Genomic DNA, 21,443 nt, shown 5'->3' with positions numbered 1-21,443 from the left:
AGTAACCACAGAAACTGAACTTCTAAAAATATATTCATCAAACCATCATGTTCTCTTATTTTCTCTTTTGTCCATTTGCCTGTTCATTATTACATATTCCTATATTGTACACTTATTTTTAAGGGTGTATACATATGTGTGTATGTGTGTATATATAAACACATTAACCTTGGCATATTGTCCCATTTCAAAATGTTTATTTTAATTTAATTTATGCTCTTTTTCGGCATTAAGAAGCTTTAGTTACTTATGATTACCAGGGGGCAAAAGGGGTGGGAGGGGATAAATTCGGAATTTGAAATTTGCACCTCTTGGGGAGTGATGGAAATGTTAGCTGTTTTGATTGTGGTGGTGGTTTCATAGCTGTATACATCTATCAAAATTCATCAAATTATACGTCTGAAATATGTGTAGTTTACTGTACAGGAATTTATACCACAATAAAGGTGTTAAAAGGAAAAAGAAGCTTTAGTTACTCTGCCTTTAGATCTTCAAAAAATTTTTTATAATTTCTTTTGTTCTAGTAATTAACAAATTGTTTCCTAATCAACAAGTTAAATATTTTTTAAATTTTTATTGTTTTAGTAATTTATTTAAATATTCACTCTTTTGTCTATTTGAAACTGAGTTTGGCTTATGATGTCAACACTATTTACTGAATAATGCGTTCCTTCTTCATTGGGTGGTGTTAGTTCTTCAGTGTGATGTATCATTGTTTATAAAGAGTAAGGTCTATTTTATGGCAGTTTACTGTGTTCTACTAATTTGCCTATTAAATCTGCTATAGCACCAGATTATTATTGTACTGAATTGCTGTTCTGGGTTGTTTGGTACAGCCCTGTTTTATTTACTTTATAGCTTACAGTCTATTTTAATATCCTGGAAGGTGTGTCTTTCCTTATTATTCTTCTTTTTCCAAATTCTCTTCGCTATTAATTGCCTCTTCATTTTTCCAGGCGAAGTTTATGGTTCAAAACCAGACTACCATAGGGAAAAGGCTTGTAACCGTATTGAAAATATACATTATTTTTAAGAAGAATGACAATATTTGTTCGCCTCATCCGGTCACATGGTAAATCTCTCCATTCAGGTAAGACTTACTTTTTGTCTTCCAGTAATGTTTCAGGTTTTCCCTTTATATATATGTTCATATGTTTATATTTTGCAGTGTGCCTAGCTATTTTACATTTTTCTCTTTCTGTTTGCTTTTGTCTATAGATAGGCGAGCAATCTATTTATATATCTGCATATAAGAAACAAAATATTTACAATGATTAGCAACATTAAAAAAATGGTACTCACATTGGGGAGCGCAAGTGAGACCGTACAGTCGTGCATTACCGAGGTTGCTGCTGGTGTGGACAATAGTCATTGCTAATGCTTGTTTAGGGCTTACGCTTTGTCAGATGTGATTTAAGCATTTTAGAAACGCTGTCTCATATAGGCTAACCACACAGTAAGGTAGGTCTGACTGTGACAGAGAGTTTAAGTAAACAGTCCAAGTTCAACCAAATGGTTCCAGGAGGACTCAAAACCAAGCAGTCGGACCTTACAATCTGTACCGCTAGCGAGTAATTGTTTTTTTTTTTTTTAGTATAAAAGCTTTATGAGTTATAGCTCCCATACCAAACAGTTTACCTACTTCACATTTACAAGTCAACGGTTTTTTTTTTTTTAGTATGTTTGCATAGATGTGCAGCCATTTCAGAACGTTTAGAACGAGAAGGTCTGTACCTATTAGTAGTTACTCCAAGTTTCTCCCCAACCACTTCCAGCCCCTGGCAAGCAATAAACTACTTCCTGGCTCTCTAGATTTGTCTCTTCTGGACCTTTCAAGAAAGGGATCATAAAATATGTGACCTTGTGTGACTGGTTTCTGTCACTTAGCATGTTTAAACGGTTCATCTACATTGTAACTGTATTGATATTGACACTTCATTCTTTTTTATGGACAAAGAATATTCTATTGCATGATTCTATCACACTTGTTTATCCGTTAATCAGTTGATGGACTTTTCTTTTCCACATTTCTGGCTACTTATGTAAATATTGCTGCTCTAAACATCCTTGACCAGGTTTTTTTGAGGACGTATACTTTCAACTCCCTTTGGTATGTACGTTCGAGTGAAATCTCCAGGCCATTTGGTAACCCTGTGTTTAACTTTATGGGAAACTGCTGCACTGTTTTCCAAAGCAGCACCATTTTACACTCCCTCCAGCAGGTGTGAGGCGTCTGACTTCTTCACATCCTCACCAACAGCTCTTATTGGGTGCCTTTGTGTTCATAGCCATTCTAGTGAGCTGCTATCTCTCTGTGGGTTTGACTTGCATTTCCTCTTGGCTAAAGATGCTCAGCATGGTTTTTGCTTTTTAGTTATCTGTATATCATCTCTGGAGAAGTTTCTGTTCAAATCCTTTGCCAATTTAAAAAATTTGGTTACCTTTTTGTTCTGTTGTAAATTCCTGTGTTTTATATTATATTCTTATGTCTGGATATAAGTCCTTTATATTTTCTGCATTCTATAGATTGTTTTTTCCATTTAATGGTATCCTATGAAGCACAAAAATTTTTAATTTTGATGAAGTTGTCCGATTTACCTAGTTTTTCTCTTGTTGCTTGTACTTTTCATGACCTGTTAGAAAAGCCTTTGTCTAACTTAAGGTCACAAAGATTTGCTGCTATATTTTCTTTTAAGTGTTACATTTAAATCTGTAATCCATTCTGAATTATTTTCTTGTGTGTGTATGGTGTGAGGAAGGGGGCCTAACTTCATTCTTGTACATGTCCAGTTGTCACAGGACCATTTTCAAAACAAAATTTGACCTTGTCAATCACTAGCCCCTATCTGCTTTCATACACGTACACAGACATGTAACGTGCAAAAACTAACTCCCTTAATAGCTTCCCATTTCTCTCAGCGTAAAGATAGTGCCTCTAACCTGATTTACAAGGTCCATGATCAGACCTGTCAAATTATGTGACTGGGGATTATTTAGTGCTCTACCTTTATTTTGGTTTTAAAGTTTTAGCCACAACTGGCATGAATTCGGTGCTTTGTAAGTCCTGTGTTTTCTTTTGCCTCAGGTTAAACATGCTACTCTGTTTTTTTAAATGTTCTTTTTTTCTCTCTGTTAAGACACTCTTACTCATCCTTCAGATTTCAGCTCGATTGTTACATTCTTATAAAAGCCTTGCTCCCTGGGAAAGATCTCCCTACAGTACCCTAACTGTGTTATAACACGTGTGATTTACTTTTGTGTTTTTAAAAATGTTTGCTTTTCCCACTGGTACATAGTTCATGCAGCTAGGGACTCTGTTAGCTTCTGCTCATGATTGTAATCCCAAACTCTGGCTAGTATAAATATGGATGGAAAAAATGAATGAGAAAAACCTCTTTCTTGCAGTAATTTGGGATCCTTTGTTAGGATAAGGATGGGGTCTCTTCTGGGTTTGTCTGGATCCTCTTCTGTTGTTTCCTTACTTTTATTAAACAACAATTTATGGAGTGCCTATTGTGTGTCTGACATTGTTCTAAATGCTTTAGATATATTAGTAAACAAAACAAGAACTCTCCCCTCATGAAATTTATACCATAGTGAGGGATACAGGCAATATCAAAGTTCTATTAGTCTAAACTTTTGTTTTAGGATGAGTGGTAGTGATTTGTTGGCCAGCTATACATGACAGAATCCCTGTCTTAGGTTTCTTTTGTAAATGAAATGATAATCATACCACCTAACATTTTATTACTTTTTAGTCTGCAAAATATCTTCATTACATTATTTCATTTAATGGACATATAAATAGGGGCATTACTGCCAGAATTAAAAGCATGATTTTTGTTTTAGGGTTTTTTTTTTAGACTAATGATAGGAAGACAAGTAAAAGTAAGTTTTTTTCCAGTTATCTGTCCAAAAGGTAATTCAACACAAGCTCTGCACTGTTCTAACATAAAGTTTTTCAATGTTAATAAGATTCCTTATTTGAGAAAAAAATGAATATCTAAAAGACAAACTTTCTTAGCAGACAGAGGGCATTGAGCTGAAACTGTGTTGGAAATGGATCTGTAAAAGCAGTCGAATGTGCCCTGAGGCATAAGGATACTAATTTTGTTTTATTGGATTTTACTGTAGCTATTAATACATTTTGCTAGAGATTTATGTGATCAATTTATCCTATGGCCTGAACTAATTCCCTCAGTATATTTTATCAGAATATGTGACTTTTTTCTAAATTTAGCTATATTTCTCAAATTTTCCATGCATGAGAAATAGTGTCCTATGTTTCCAGACATGTTAAGTATTACAAGAATTTTTTTGAGTGTCCAAAGTAAAATAAAGCCAAAATATTATCATTGTCTTGGATGTTTCTCCGACAAAGAAACCAAGACGATTTACACCTTTGCATGTCTCCAGGGTTATTGAATTCTTCAATGAAATGACAAATAGATTACTTTTTGGTTGTGTGGGCTTCATTGCCCTTTACTCTTTCGATAATATTTGCCTGGGACAAGTAGTTATTTTTCAGCAACACATTCAACCATGGGTAAGAATATTTTAATAATGGTGGAGGTGAACTTAATTAATAACCCACAGGTGAGGCAGTGGGGCAGGATGCTCTCCATCTCAAATCCAAAGAGAACAACTCCATCAGTTGTTCCAAATTTGCATCGAATCTCTATGGGATTCCAGATAAAACTCACTCATGAGCAAAAGTGTGTATCGGCAAACTGCACTCAAGTTCCCTGTTTATAGGTAACTTATTTCAGAAGGTGTTAGTTACAGTGATAGTCCTAATCAGGAAAATTCCTTAGGGAATTCTTGCAGCGTGTCAGGAAGTATCAGTATTGAGATACTGATGTTCTTTAACATATTTTGCAATTTGTTTGAATGTATAAGTGGTTTTACAAACCCGTGGGATACCTTTGTGACTGTAAATGATCTTGGAATAAACTTGCTTTGTGCATTTTAAAAACAAGGATAGTGTGTGAAATAATTTCGTATTTATTGGCATTTAACTGTGTTTATATTTGTAAATTGAGTTTCCTTTCTTCTTTCCTTGCTTTCCCTCTCAATTTCTCCCTTCCCTTCTCTTCTCTTTCTTCTGGTACCAAACTTGTTTTCTTCAAAGTCAGCATAAGAAAGTCAAAACAATAAAAACTTCAGCACTGTTTCAAAACCATACAGCACGCCAGTCCTCTTACTCTCTGTTACAGAGAAATTGTTTGTGTCGGCTCATCTACTCATTTTGTGTATGCAAGGGATTCTCTCTGTCCTTGTTTACTAGTTATTAGGAGTAGACCCAGAGAGGAGTTCAGAGAAGTAACAGGTGCTGGTCCAAGATAGGTCCAGGAAGAGGCTTCAATTTTTACTCTGAGTGAAAAGGAGCCATTGGACAGTCATGAATGAAGTGATGCACCAGTCGATGCTGAGTTGAGAACTGCTTGTTGGGGGAAGGTAAAAGGAGAGAGACCCATTTGGAGGCTATCCACATAATCCTAGCAGGAGATAACAATGGTCTGGACCAGGATGGTTGCAGTGCAGACGCTAAGAGCTGGTCAGATTTGGGGTGTAGGTTGATGATAGAAGCAACTAAACGTACTGGCAGTTTACATATAAGGCTTTAGAGAAAAGAGCAACCCAGGATGGTTTTTAAGGGTTTTATCCTAAACTACTGAAAGGATGGTGTTGCTGTGAAATAAGATCAGAAAAACTATGAATAAAACAGGTTTTGAGAAGGATCAGATTTTCAGTTAGGAAAAATCTAAATGTGGGTTATCTGTTAGCCGCTCCCATGGTGGTTTTCAGTAGGTAATTGGATGTGTGAATTTTAAGTTCAAAAGAGAGTTCTGTATGGGAGTTTTTTGTTTGTTTGTTTGTTTTTTGTTTTTTGTTTTTTTTTTTTTTGGTGGAGGGAGAGCTAGCTAGCTAGCTAGCTACCTACCTATCTATCTATCTATCTATCTATCTATCTATCTATCTATCTATCTGTTTACTTATGAAGGTTCTGGGGATTGAACCCAGGACCTCGTGCATGGTGAGCATGTGCTTTACCACTGAGCTCTACCCTCCCCCCACCATCTGGGAGATTTAAATTTAGCGAACATCACTTAATGAAAAGTTTGTAAATCATCATCTGGATGAAATCACGTAAGGAGAACAGAGAAAGGTCTGAGCACTGAATCTCTGAGATATTGTGAGAGAAGGCAGAACCTATTCTGGGCAGGAATTAAAGAGAGAATGGCAAAGTGAACTGATAATCAGGTGGTGAATGTTTTACCATAGTAGAAAGGCTAAGTTTTCACGAGTAGATTGCTTGGTTGACTGATTTGCGTTAGCTTTAGTGATGTTCCTTCCACGACAGCCCTAACTTTCATAGGCTATCTAATTGTACGGAGGAACTGACAAGGACAAAAATTACCATAATGGGAAGGGAAGATATTGTTCACCACCGGAGTTTCTGATTTTGAAAGACACATTACCATTTCAGGTTCATATCAAGTTCTCAGATTTGAATTTCATATAAAAGTTTATCTATTTATAAATTATATTTATAAATTATTAAATAATTATTGAATTGAATTGGATATAAAAATACATTAGTGTAAATAATTTTCTACATTGTAAAACTGTCGATTTTTATGATTATGATTATTAGGTGAATACATATTTATAAGAAAAAAATCCTACTATATTGTCATCTAATGATCATATTATTTTACAACTTCTATAGCTCAACCATTGGACACCTTGAGAGTCTGTTGATACGGACTTTTATTAGTTTTATTATTAGTTTTATGATCCAGTTGGATGAGTAATGTTCTTGGTGAAAAGTTATGCTCTTCTAGGGAGCATCAGATGGAGGTCAGCAGAGAGCTTAATTTGTAGCAGGATTGTAAAAAAGGATCAGGAAAAACAAGTTTCCCAATGAAAAACATCAATCTCCATTAAAAAAACAATATATATAAAGATCAGGATAAAGTGATCAGAATTTTTGAATTTGGACATCGTTCATCAAGAATAGAAGTGCATAGAATCAAGATAATATTTCAAGGTCACCAAGCATAGGAAACAGATCATCAAAGCAGAGGAAAGATCCCTCTTTAGGGCTGCCTGTCATAGAACATCATTTTCAAGTTGAATCTATTTTGAATCTCTGTTAATACTGCCATCTTGTTCCTGCACCATGCACTGAAAAGAGAGCTTTGAAACAGTCAACATTTATTAAAGAGTTTTTAAAGTATGTTCTTAGACTTAAATGTCATCATCTTTCATGAACCACTTATTATCTCTTTTATTATCTACCTCACCTAAATTCTCTGGTAGTTACTTGGGAAATTAAAAGGGAGATATTGAGCATATCAATAATTTTTTAGAGCAAGCATTAAAATGCAGTGGAGTGCAGTAATAGATTTTTTATGGGTGATATTATTTAGCTTTCCTTTATTGCTTCTCGTTATTTTTTCAAGTACAAGGAAAATGTTTAGAAAAGTACAATAGGTGCCCATTGTCCCCTACAGCCCCAGCTGCCAACCTCTAAAACCAGCACATCCCAGGTCCAGGGTGGGGGTGGGGGGCAAAGCGAAGAGGAGGCTACCACCGAATGTCAATCATTTACTTGTTGTATATTGCATTTTACAAACCACCCTGAGGAAGCTTATTTTTTACAGTGCAGAGGTTAGTAGTGAAATCCCTGGAGACAGAAAGACTGGAGTTTGACACCGGTTCTGTCACTTTTTCCCTGTGTAATCTTAACACGAGTGATTCTAAGCTTTAGTGTAGTCAACTGTAAATTGGAGAAAATACTAACAGTTACCTAGTAGAGTTACCGTGAGCATGAAATTAGTTAATGCTTGTAAAGTTGATAGAATTGTATGGAGAAGGTACATCAAAAGCACTTCGTACCTATTAGCTGTCATTTTACTATGTTAATAATCTGGTAACTTAACTCATTCACCATTTAAAAACTTAGTTGATTTCCCACTGACTACCGGGTGAAGTCCGAGAGCTTTGGCGTGACAGACATTTAAAAGTCCTCTAGAGTCTGGTCCAAACTTCCTTTTCCATCCTCACCTTACGGCCATACCAAAAAGGATGTGAGTGTGTAAACATCACAAACTTTCTGACATGGCTTCAGAATGCTATTCACCAATTTTAAGTGGGCTATTTTCGAAAAGCCATGATCCATTTGCATAGCAGTTTGCTTTGGCCAGAGAGCCTTCTAAATTTTTCCAACCTTCCTTCCCATGGTGCATGCATTAAGATCCAGCTAATTGTCAGCCCCTGTTGCAAACCTTCCCTGTTCCTCCAGTTATAATTAATGAGTTTCTCTGCATTCTTATATAGGTTTTTATATATTTCTATTTCACTGCCATAACCAGTACTATGATTTTCTGTTAATGTGCATTTCTCTGCCACAAAGTTGTAAATTCCTCATGAACTCTGAGAGCTTTGTGTTTGTAACAGTTCCTAGGACGTGGTAAACATTCAGCAATGTTTTCAGAAAAAAGAATGCATAGATATTAAGAAAACAGTAGGAGGCATTCGGATAGCTGAACAAAACTTTAATAAACATCTTTATGGACTGAAGGGTTGTGTGCCACTCCCCCCACCCAAATTCATATGTTGAAGCTCTATCCCCTAATGTGATAGTATTTGGAGGTGAGGCCTTTGGGAGACAATGAAGTTAATAAGAGGTCATGAGAGTTAGACTCTCATGATGAGATTAGTGTCCTTATAAGAAGAGGAAGACAGACCTCTCTCTCTCTCTTTCTCTGTCTCTCTCCACGCCCATGCACCAAGGAAAGGACTTGTGAGCCCACAGTGGGAAGGCAGCTTTCTACATGCAGGTCCTCCCCAGAGCCAGAATCTTCTGGCAACCTTGATCTTAGACTTCCCAGCTTCCAGAACTTTGCAGAATAATTGTCTGTTGTTTAAACCACCCAGTCGATAGCATTTTGTAGCCCAAGCAGACTGAGACTAACATATTACGTGGCGTTTTCACATTATGTGGAGGTCTATTACATTTTTGAGGGAAGTTAGTCTGTTACGGGACTAAAATCTTTGACTAGAGCGTATCACTGTTTTAAAATTAGATTTCCATAGAAGTGAATATAGACAAAATAAAAGTAAACTTTTGATGATCAGGTGGCAAGACAGGCTGGAGAGAGATATAAGAAACCCAAATAATAATTTAGTGGGTAGTTAATGAATATTTATAAATGACTGACTCAGAATAGATGAATACATTTCTTAATAAGTGGAAACCTAGTTGGCTGTCCTCTCCTGAACTTTAAAGTTGATGGGTGATGTCATGCTTTCTAAAAAAATGTGGTTTTTTTTCCCACTGAGTTGACCTTACTCCTCATCAATTGAAGAATAAGCTCTGCCAGTTGATATTCCAACTTTGCACATTTCCACAGACTCTAGACATGAAATTCTGTAAATCTTGTGTTTTAGTAAATTGTCCATTAATTCTAGCAAGCTTTAAAGTTATCAAGAAGATTACACTGAAAGATTAACAAAGGCTATCAGTTTCAAATAAAATTGATTGTTACTCTTTAAATAACCAAAAGAGGGATACTGAAATATTTCAGGGCAGTTGGATTCATGTACACACGTCTGACCACAGATTTTGGTCCAAGGTCTTCATAATATCATTGAATTTCTAGCAATTAACTATTCTTGTATTCAGATACTCATGCATTACTCAGATCATTTGTTTTAATTAAAAGTATACCACACCCTAATGATTAATAATTCGATGTCTCACAAAAGTAAATTTTAATTTATTAAAAATCATCTGAATTACAGTAACGGGTGTTTAATCTATTTCTGTATAAAGTTAGTTGCATCACGTTATCTTCATGGATAAATAAAAATGTACATTGTCAGGATTTGAGGTTTGCCTGTATGTCATGTCATTATGTAACAAATAGCACAACAGGCTTTTTTTTGCCCCACATAAGCAGTTTGTTGAAATCTATTGTAATTCAAGCTAAGTCTGTATTGGACTTACTTATATATAGACATTGTAATGCCCCTCTTACATATAACCTATGCCTTTATTCTTTATATACCACTTAATAAATCATTTTGTCTATCTCTTCCCTATTTTTCCTTTCTTTCATAAAAAGCATCCTATTATAATACTTCCCTCAGTTCCTTCTCTAAGATGGGAAATCTATGAATTGCCAGGACAAATACAATGATAATTTAGTGCTTATTGCAGGAATGACAACTGAGGAATGACATGCTTCTAAAATTGCGTCCAAATAATCTCAGATGAGGATCATTTTCATGCTTAGTAAGTAGCTCTATTTACTACATTTTGTTTTGTTTGTTTCATATTTTTCCCAGTGTGGCGGACTTGTAACACTGGCTCTAAAATATGCTGTTGTTTGATTTTAATAAGACATCAGCTTGCAGTGAAAACAGTACAGAGCTATTTAAAGTGCTGATCTATCTTACAGATCCCCCTAAACTTCTGTTTCTATTTCATTGGAATGAATGGGAATGAAATCTAGTGCAATTGCAAGTAATCTATTTTAAACTTTTTATACTCTGACACTCCCACCTCTTCTCGCTTCACAGTAAGCATTTCCTTTGGTAAGAAAGCCTCCAGGAAAAAAAAAAAAAAGACATCTCTCATGGGCTGATTTCTCTGGATAACTCTTTGAAAATCTCACTTTTACCATAACAGACTCAGCAGATTCCAGCGGCTGAGCATCCAAAAATTAACATTAGATTTCTCTGCCTAGTACACATTAATGCACCTTTTTGTTCAAAGAGCTACTTGAGCATATGGAATATAAAGTTCCACTCTGTGATTATGTCTTGAGCTGGCTGAGTTATAGGCACTTCAAGTACTTTTTGGAGAGTAGATTTTAAATAATCCAGTTTAGAGCACTTAAAATGTTCTACTGACATCTTGAGAGTTATTCACCCGTAGATGTTCGATGTAGGCATAATAAAGCATCAATGAAGGACCACACAGATGCTCAAATATTAAGTGTTCCTTAAAAACATGTTTGGGCATTTTTTTAAAAGGAAAATAAAATATTATACATTTTAAAATTTGTTAGGCGAAAATGGAATTGATTAACCGAGAAATCCTGAGCTACTACAATAGGCAGGATCATTTATTGTGTTACACTGAAGTCATCCTGGTCATTTAAAAAAGAACTCTTTGGTTAAATTCAATCTGGCAACTTTTCTCCTTGATTAAAGGCAGATTGTGGTAAGCCCCCCCACCCCCATCACAGACTGAGAAGAAATGTGAGAAAGTGACAATCCTACAAAGAGAAGTAACTGCGTCAGTATTATTCAGTGTTCAGAGATGTCACGTTTATTCAAGAGATGTGTTTACTTAGGTTTCTCATAACTGAAAACTCACGTATTTCGATGATTTCCATTGTCAGCCACGACAAGGTAGCACCCATCAGACTAACCCTTCTGTAAACAAATACAAAGGCTGAATAAGGACATAAAGCAACTCTTTGAAAGCTTCAGAGAACAGTCAGAACAGATGGAAGTAGAGGGGCTCAGATCCTTCGTCTCTGCCTTTTTCCTCGGGGTTTTGCCAAGTCCACGGGTGAGGAGGCAGAGCAGAAAGTGGGGGCCTAGAGCTAGCGTTGTGCTGGGGAGACAGAGGCTGGTGTTTGGGCTCTCCAAGAACGGAACTTGAGGGAAGAAATAACTGCAGAGACGTGCGTGGGAGGCAACATGAAATTTACCACCAAGGCTTTTGACCACTTCCTAAACCATGGGGGGCTCAGGGAGAGACATCCAGAAACCACGTAGCAGGCTGCAGTTTGAGATCTAAAGAACTAGGCTGCTGCTTCAGCAGTTAAATGGTTCTAGGGAAAATGAAGCAGGAGTTCAGAGACGAACACATTGCATGATCCCAAAGAACACTGGGAGAGTTAAGATCCCAGGATGTCTGTGCCCCCAAGAGCAGTGCCTGTGCCTTAGGGGTAAGAGCTGACCAAAGAAGGTCCAAACTTCACAAAGCCCCACACCTTTTCTTGACCAGTCCCGGGTGATCCGCCAAAACAGTCTGTTCCTTCATGAAGATGAATCCTCTTTTGAGGGAGATGATCAGGTGAAAAACTCAATAATTTTTATAACTAGAAATTACCAGACATGTCTATAAAGTGCTTGAAAAACCAAGATTAAAAAAAGGCAGCTAAAGATAGATCAACCAGTGATCTAATTATTCAAGTTATTTATAGATAATGGACTTAAAATTAAAAAAAAATTTTACAACAAGGAAAAATGGAGACTTAGCAGACCTGGAATCTATAAGAAAGTCAACTTAGAATTTTAGAACTAAAAATACAATAACTGAAAATAATAATTAGAGAAGTGGACTTATTAACATACTAAATACGGCAAAAGGCAGAATTAGGAAACTAAAAAGAAAAAAATATCCAGGATCTTTTAAACACATACAGAAATAGGATGGGCAATTCAGAGCAGAGTATAAATGATATACAGGATATTCTGAAAAAAAAGTCTAAAATATGTGTAGCATGAGTCCAAGAGAAAGAAGAGACTAGAACAAAAACAGTATGTGATTTAGCACTGCATGAGAATGTCCACAACTGGCAAAGACATCAACCTACAATTGAAGAGGTTTGATGAACCCTCGTTAGAAGGAATAAAAAGAAAATCACACCTGCATGGATTATATAAAACTGCTGAACGAAGATAAATATAAAATCTTCAAAGCAGCCAGAGTAAAAAATCACGTTTTCTTCAATAGGGCAAAAATAAGAGTAATAGCAGATTTCTCAGTAGAGGCAAGAGCAGCAAGAAGAAAAAGGAATTACATTTTTATTTTTTATTTTTTCCAGGTTTATTGAGATATAAGTGACATAGATGTGTAACTTTAATGTGCATAAGTAATTATTTGATAATCAGATACATCCCAAAATGATTACCACAGTAAGATTAGTTAACACATGCATCCCCTTACTTAATTACCTTGTGTGTGTGTGTTCATGTGCACACGTTATGAGAACTTTTCAGATTTGCTCTCTTAGCAAGTTTCACGTACATAATACTGTCATCACCATGCTTTATAGTAGATGCCCAGGACTTAGTCATCTTATACCAGGAAGTTTGTACCTTTTGGCTATCTTTACCCATGATTTCACCTTCCTCACCCCTAGCAAACACGAATCTACTCTGTTTCTATGAGTTCAGTATTTTTTTTTATATTTGTAGTATTTGCCCTTTTTTCTTATTCTTTTTTTAGCTTTTTTAAAAATTGAAGTATAAATGTCAGTTTACAATGTTGTGTGAATTTCTGGTGTCCAGCATAATAGTTCAGTCACACATATATTTATTTTCATTATAAGTTACTATAAGATATTGAATATAGTTCCCTGCGCTGTACACTATAAACTTGTTTATCTATTTTATACATAGTGGATAGTATCTGCAAATCTCAAACACCCAATTTTGAGGTAGCTGTCCAGTTTTATTTGTTTTCATGTGGATATCCAGTTTTCCCCACAATATTTATTGAAAAGACTGTTTTTCCACATTGAGTACTCTTGGCTCCCTTGCCAAGTATCACTTGACTGTTTATGCTTGGGTTTATTTCTGGACATGTGATTCTATTCCATTGGTCTCATATGCCTGTTTTTATGCCAGCCACATACTTTTTTGATTACTCTAGTTTTGTAGTATAGTTTAAAATCAAGAAGTGTGGTGCCTCCAGTTTTGTTCATCTTTTCAACATTGCTTTGACTCTTTGGGGTCTTTTGTGTTTCCATATGAATTTTAGGATTGTTTCTTCCATTTCTATGAAAAATACCATTGGAATTTTAATAGGAATTGCACTGAATCTTAGACGGCTTTGGGTACTATGGACATTTTAACAATATTATTCTTTCCAATACATGATCATGGGGTTTATTTCCATTCAAGTGTATCTTCAATTTCATTTCTCAGTATCTTATAGTTTTCAATATACCTATCTTTCATCTCCATCATTAATTTTATTCTTAAGTATTTTATTATTTTTGATGCTATGGTGAATGGGATTATATTCTTTATTTCTCTTTCAGATGAGTTGTTATGAATAAATAGAAATGCAACTGATTTTTTATGCTGACTTTTTTTTTATCCTGCAGCTTTACTGCATTTATTTATAGGTGTTAGAAAGTTTTTTTGGTGGAGTCATTAGAGTTTTCTATATCTAAGATCATGTCATCTACAACCAGAGACAATTTTCCTTCTTCCTTTCCAATTTGGATGCATTTATTTCTTTTTCTTGCCTAATTCTCTGGCTGGGACTTTCAGTACAACTATGTTGATTAGGAATGGTGAGCACTGGTACCCTTGCCTTGTTCTGATCTTAGAGAAAAATCTTTCAGCTGTTAGCTATGGACTTATATATGGCCTTTATTATGTTGAGGCATGTTTCTTCTGTTTCCAATTTGTTGAGAAATTTTATCATAAAAGAATGGTATATTTTGTCAAATGCTTTTTCTGGATCTGTTGATTTGATCCTGTGATTTTTATCTTTCATTCTATTAATGTGATAATATCACATGTATTGGTTTGTATATGTTGAACCATCCTTGCGTCCCAGGTACAAATCGCACTTTTTTATGGTGTATGATCCTTTCATTGTTTTGTTGAATTCTGTTTGCTAGTATTTTGATGAGACTTCTTACCCATAGATTCATCATGGATATTAGCCTTTAGTTTTCTACTCTTGTAGGTCCTCATCTGGCTTTGGTATCAGGATAATGCTGGCTTTACAAAATAAATTTTGGAGTGTTCTCTCCTCTTTAATGTTTTGGAAGAGTTTGAAAAGGATTGACATTAATTCTGTAAACTTTTGGTGAAATTCACCAGTGAACTCTCTGGTCCTAATTTTTTATTTGTTGGGAGTATTTTGATTACTGACTCAACCTCCTTATTTGTTATTGATCTGTTCAGATTTTCTGTTTGTTTATGATTCAGTATTCGTAGGTTATATATTTCCAGAAGTTTATCCACTTTCTGGGTTCACAATTTGTTGGTGTATAACTGTTCATAGTGGTTTCTTTTGAACCTTTATATTTCTGTGGCATCTGTTGTAATGTCTTCTCTTTCATTTATAATTTTATTTATTTCAGTCATCTCTCCTTTCTCACAGTCTAGTGTATCTTTTCAAAGAACAAAATCTTAGTTTTGTTAATCTTTTCTGTAGTTTTCCCTTTTTCTCTATTTCATTTATTTCTGCTCTATATTTATTATTTCCTTCATTATACTGAATTTGGGCTTAGTTTATTTTTCTAGTTCTTTGAGGTGTAATGTCAGGTTGTCTATTTGAAATCTTTCTTTTTCTTGATATATGCATTTATAACTCTGCACTTCCCTCTTAGAACTGTTTTGGCTGTGTTTGATAAGTTTTGAAATGTTGTGTTTCCATTTGTCTTAAGATTTTTTTTTTGATTAAAATACACACAGCAATGAATGTGTGTAAAACTGGTGAAATCTGAGTAAGATGGTAGATTACATCAATATCAATTTTCTGGTTTTGATATTATACTTTAATTTTGCACAGTGTTCCAGTATACGGGAAATCTCTGGATTATATCTTAGAACTGCATATGACCCTCCCATCAAAACAAAATAAAAAATACAGCATTCAGAGAGTTAAAAGCCAAGGCTCAGAGTAGAAGAGGATAATTGTGACACATGTAACAATGATGATATATCCAGATCTGTCTATCTAGATCTAGATCCAGACCTAGGTGTAAATATAGATATAGAAATAGACATACATATATGTGTATATACATATATTTAAATTTTCCAAAGAATAAGAAGACAAACTAATAAAGTGATGGCAAAGACCATGAACTTACACTATAAACAGGATGTTTCCCGACGGCTGAAACGTATATGAAAAGGTGCTAAATGATGATCCTTAGTCATCAAACAAGTACAATTAAAACTAAGTAAGGTACCATTACATACCTACCAGAGTGGCTAAAAGTAAAACAAACTAAATGTTAAAAATACAGCCCTCCATCTATTTAAGTCAGAGAAGTGGCACAAAAGTACATATTTTAAATTATATAATCACACACAGATGGAACATTAGCTGAAGTTCTGATGAATTAAAGTAAAATTATTGAACTCAGTCACTTTTTGCATATGAAAATTCAAGTGAATAATATTTATTGATCTTGTTTTGAGTGGCCTTTTACCATATTACAGCCAAGTGCAAAACAAAAGAAAAAAATGTTGGTTTACTAAATTTATCCAGAGCATGTGGGATAAAGTAATCTTTAAAAACTATGGCCTGTATCATTAGATCAAGAATGAATATAAGGAAGGGGCTTGCTTTAAGATCTGACTACTGCTGTATTTACTAAGATAATTATGCCTCATACAATTGTGTGCTTGGTAGTTAATGAAAACATTCATGCCTTTAAAAGTTGAAACACAATACGTTTTGTGAATGCTTCTCAAATCACTCATAGTCTAAAATCTCCCTGTCACTGATTTTATATATTTTTATAGAAGCAATAAAGTTATTCTTTTGTCTTTTTGTTAGTGATATTTTAGTTGTATAGAAATTACAGTGCTCCCTACCTTATGGAATGGATCCAAGATTATTTACATAAGTAAAGTACATTATAAATTGGCTTATATACTACATATTTTATTATCTACTACTCTGAGATAGTCAAAACAAAGTCTCCTTCACTGCCCTGAATAATTACAATTTAGCATATCATATAGGAGTAAAAAAACTATGGGATTACATCCACTGTTTTAAGAACAACCAATTTTCAGAACATGCTCTCGAGTAAAAGTAAAATAGGTTGTATTTACTGTCTTCCATTACATTCTATTTCTTCATCTTTCTTCAGTGTGGAAAACTAATCTTTACTAGAATAAGTAATCTCTAAAGTCAGTTAAGTGGCAATGTTTATTAAATGTTAAAGTATCCTGTTTGTCTTAAAAAAATACCGGTTAGAATAGATTGGCTAATAATCACCTTAGTAGTGGTATTGATTTAAAATACATACCAGACCACCTTTTAATATTTGTTTTTGAGATGGAGTATGTCATTTTTGACCTAGTCAAAACCAAAGCAACATTACAGAGAGGTTGTAGGATGATTACTCATGGCCCTTTTAAAGTCTAGTTCACATGAACATTCACACACAGAAAAATGCCTAAAGGAGTCATCACAAAGGGAAAAATGGCTTCCCATTAAGAAGTAAACTCAAAGCTCAGGTCTGTATTTTTATTAGAACAAAAATCAATATTTCAGTGTCTGTGTGACTCCAATACAGATTCATTGTTGCGTGTGGACCAAGCTAAATCATGCCAACTTTTGGTTCCTCTTCAATGCCAATCATTTCGTGTATATTTCTTTTTAAGAAAAACTCCTACTTCTCAGTCCTTGGCGTTTATTTGATAATATCAAGGACAGTGTCCCCACGAGGATAGTCAGTTTGCATAATGAAGTCCTGCTCAGGAACTCTGGCCCAGAGGTGGGGAGGGACCTCGGCTTCGCCTGGCAGGGGCCGGTGAGTCTGGCCATGAGGAGACCCTCCTGAGGTCTGGAGAGGCTGGTTCCCATGTCACTTGAGGCTGCAAGACATTCAGTGGCAAATTATAGGAAACCGGACAAAATGAAGTACTTCATGGGTCTGGAATGTGACTTGTCACTGGTTCCCAATCAAAATCGACAGCTGTCATCAGACCATGCATCAGGCTGTGGCAATCTTTTATTTGGTATTATTTTCACACACCATGGCCATTATTATACATAATGATACACCTGTTATTCCCAGAGGTCTGTTTTCCATTGCATTGCCCCTTACACATCCCTTATGTGAGTAACGACTCCTGTATCCTGAGCACGTACCTGTATCCTGACACATACCAGGCACTGTGCAGTCTCCTCTGGCCACTGCAGTATTGTCGCCCCGATCTTCTTCTGATCGCTCAAACCCAACATGTTTAAGCCCATCTAGGGGTCTTTGCCCTTGGCGATCTGTCTGCCTGGTGGACTTGTCACGCTACTCTGTACCAGCTGGATTCTTCCTGACATTCATAGAAAAACTTTCCCACATCTCTACATGGACGTGTGTGTTTTAATGATAAGACTGCTGATTATTCCAGCCTTTTGCCTAGTTTATGCATCCTGACCAATCTTCACCAAGACAAATCTAGACTAACTATAGTCCACCACATTCTAAGATTGTCCTGCCCTAACTTCTCCTATGAAATGCCCCATGGTCATTCTTGTATGTATCATCCCTTGCTGTAAACTAAATAAACCTACATTTTTTTGGCCACCTATGTTTTTGGTGGTCAGTAATTGTGGCATCTACCAATAGTTAACAAAGGTAAAAATTTAGTACAATTGTAGAATTGTTATGAAGTAGACACACATGAGCTCTGACACTGCTGTTTCAAATTTTTATTTGAACGGCTAGAAAATCCTGTACTCACTTATTTAAAACATTTTCCACTTTACTGCTTTGAATTAAATCCGGTACCTGGTGAGTGGAAGGAAAATTGGGTAATTTTAAAGAATAACTAAAAGAAATATATTTACGAGAAAATATTTTTCTCTTCATTTCCATCTCTGTTTCAAAGTTTCAGCAACCACAAGCATTAATGAAAATTCATGCTTATAAAATAAATCTCATTTTATTTTTCTCAACTTGTCTTTACAACATTGATTTTTCTTAAAGAGGCAAATCCAGTATCCAAATGATACTGAGATAAATGATCATTTATTTCATTCTCTATAATAAAGATAGAGGTTAAAAAAAGGTGTAGTGTAATAGAGAGTGGTTTTTTCCCTAATAAATTAAACTTTCAGAAAACTCTAATTTCCCTGATATTAACTGAATACTGACTTAATAATAGCACCTGATGACCCATATATTTATTGTCTTTGTATCATGCTCAGGACAAATCAGAGAAATTATGAGCTTCAGGCTAACCAAAGCAGAGCAATTATATGAATTATGTTATTGAAGACATGTGCAATTTAGGCTACTATGATTATACATAAAATGATAAAAGCCGCTCTACATTTTAAAAACCAGGTTTACCTTTGTCCTCTTAGGGAAGGATATATGCATATGGTAAAACTTAGATAGCAATTATGAATTGTAGTTAGGAACTGAATAGTTGTGGTCCTGGCTTCTTACATTATTATGACGATTGCTTTATTTCATAAAATATTCTTACCAAAATTTCTAACTGCATTTTACCCTGTATAACTAATAATAAACTAGAGACAGTTAATGGTCAAGCTCTATTTAAAAATGTTTAAAATACACGCCCTGACCCATAAACAGAACAGACTAGAAGTTCGGGAAGGCACATGTTCACCAAAAATGACTAATTCTTCTTCATCCTTTAGGCTACATTTGATACAACACAAAATCTATTTAGTTATATAAATAATCATCTTATCCACTTCATTTCCCCCAAATAAATACCCTTTTAGATCCCTGGTCTCAGCTATGAATGATCCAACTTGCCTGCAGCACTGAGGTTAGTACTTCTCAAAAGATAAGATTCCAAGTCATGAGTAAGACCACACACCTGCCATGTGGGTGCCCACGTTCCTGCCTCCAGTGGTCACCAAATCAGGATGTTTTCTCTTTTGTTCTGCTTTCCAAATTGTATGCAGTGCCTCTCAGTACAAGAACATAACCGGAACCTGCTGCAAAATTAATCCAGAGAATGCAGGGAGAGCTTAGAAGGGTGAGAGTATTTCTGAAAATCAACAAACTGCATCTGGTAAGACCACCCCCTTGGACAGTCAGTTCCTTATATATATTATCCTCTTATTTAAACTTCCAAACTCATCAGTGGCAATATTGTATTTCTGCCCAATGTGGTGTCAAGATGATGTGCCCATTATGAACCCAAAAATAGGAGACCAAAACTTCTTCCCAGTCTCTGTACGGTTCTTTGTCTTTTTTCTACTAGCCCAACCATCATCCCCTTTTAATATCATATAGCTTAATGAACACCATCACCAACTCATCATATATAAATATTAGTGGAAGACTAATGTCACAAGGCTTGAGTTGCTATTTATAAGATCTGTCTTCCAATACCGATTACTTGTTCTCTTTGCCCTCAGCGAGAGCCCTATCCAGTTATAGTTAGACAGACTGTACCAAATTATCCCTGAAATTCTGAGTCATTAGTGACCTTAATTATTGGGGGAACGTTGTATCCTGTTACTAACTTGTATCACTGGACAGGGGCGAATTCTAGAAATTATTCTTGAGCCACTTTTGAGGCAGCAATTCCAAGTTCCCCTTGATAAATAGCCTCAGTCAGCTGTTCCCCATTTGTTGCTGATTGATGAGCCATAGGGATAACGTGGCAGCTTCACCATGTGATTCCGGGCAACCGTTGTTGTGATCCTTCATGGAAACATATCTTCTTTGGGATCTAAGACCTAGAAATTGGCAGTGCCCAAGCTACGGGGGAGAGGATGTGTAATAAAGAGTTGGATGCCACATTTTGAAGTTTGCTGACAGCTTTTCAGCCTCACCTCCACTTCCCCTTCTGCCCCACACCTGGGCAAGCTGAGAAGGAAGCCTGGGCGCTCCCTCCTTTAATGCACTGGTGGGAGGTCCACACCACACAAGCTCCTGCTCACGGCTGGAGCCCTCCCCCAGCTTTTTTTTAGCAATAAAATATTTTAAAATTAAGGTATGTATTTTTTAGACATAATGATATCGCACACTTAATAGAGTACAATGTAAAAATAACTTTTTATGCATTGGGAAACCAAAAAATACACGTGACTCGCTTTATTGTGATATTCGAGTGGTTGCTGTGGTCTGGAACCGAACCCACGATATCTGAGGTTTGCCTATGCGCTGGTTCTCTGATTTGTGTTTACATGTTACATCATTTCCATCCTTTACTTCAAATTTTCTGCATGCTTACACTAGATACATCTCTCAGAAGCAAGTGTATGCTTGTGCGGTCTTCATTCAGGCTTCAAGCATTTTCTTTCACATGGTTCACTGTCCTTTTATTTACATATTGGGCTTGAATTATATGATACTACTGTGTTATTCCTATTTTCTCTCAGTATTTTACTTTTCATTTTCCTTCTATTCGATTGGCTGGGATATTTTTACTATTCTATTTTTTTTTCTCTTGGTGTGCTAGTTATATGGTTGTCAGATGGGCGTGAGGAGGCGGAGGTCGGTGTCCTGGAGGAGGGGATTTGAGGTTAACCAAAAGGTCAGTGTCATCAGCAAGAGGAGGCAAGACTACTCAGTTTTTAAGGAAACCCTGAGAGTGAGCCGTTTACCTGGACGCTTGTTACCCTCACACCTTCTGGAAGAAGCAATGACACGTCCCCTTTGAGACTCAGAGAAATAAGTAAGAGACAGATGGATGGCTGCCTTCCTTTTACGAAT

The sequence above is a fragment of the Camelus dromedarius genome, chromosome 22, assembly GCF_036321535.1.
Source record: "Camelus dromedarius isolate mCamDro1 chromosome 22, mCamDro1.pat, whole genome shotgun sequence".
NCBI lineage: Eukaryota > Metazoa > Chordata > Mammalia > Artiodactyla > Camelidae > Camelus > Camelus dromedarius.
This window is presented reverse-complemented; position numbering follows the sequence as displayed.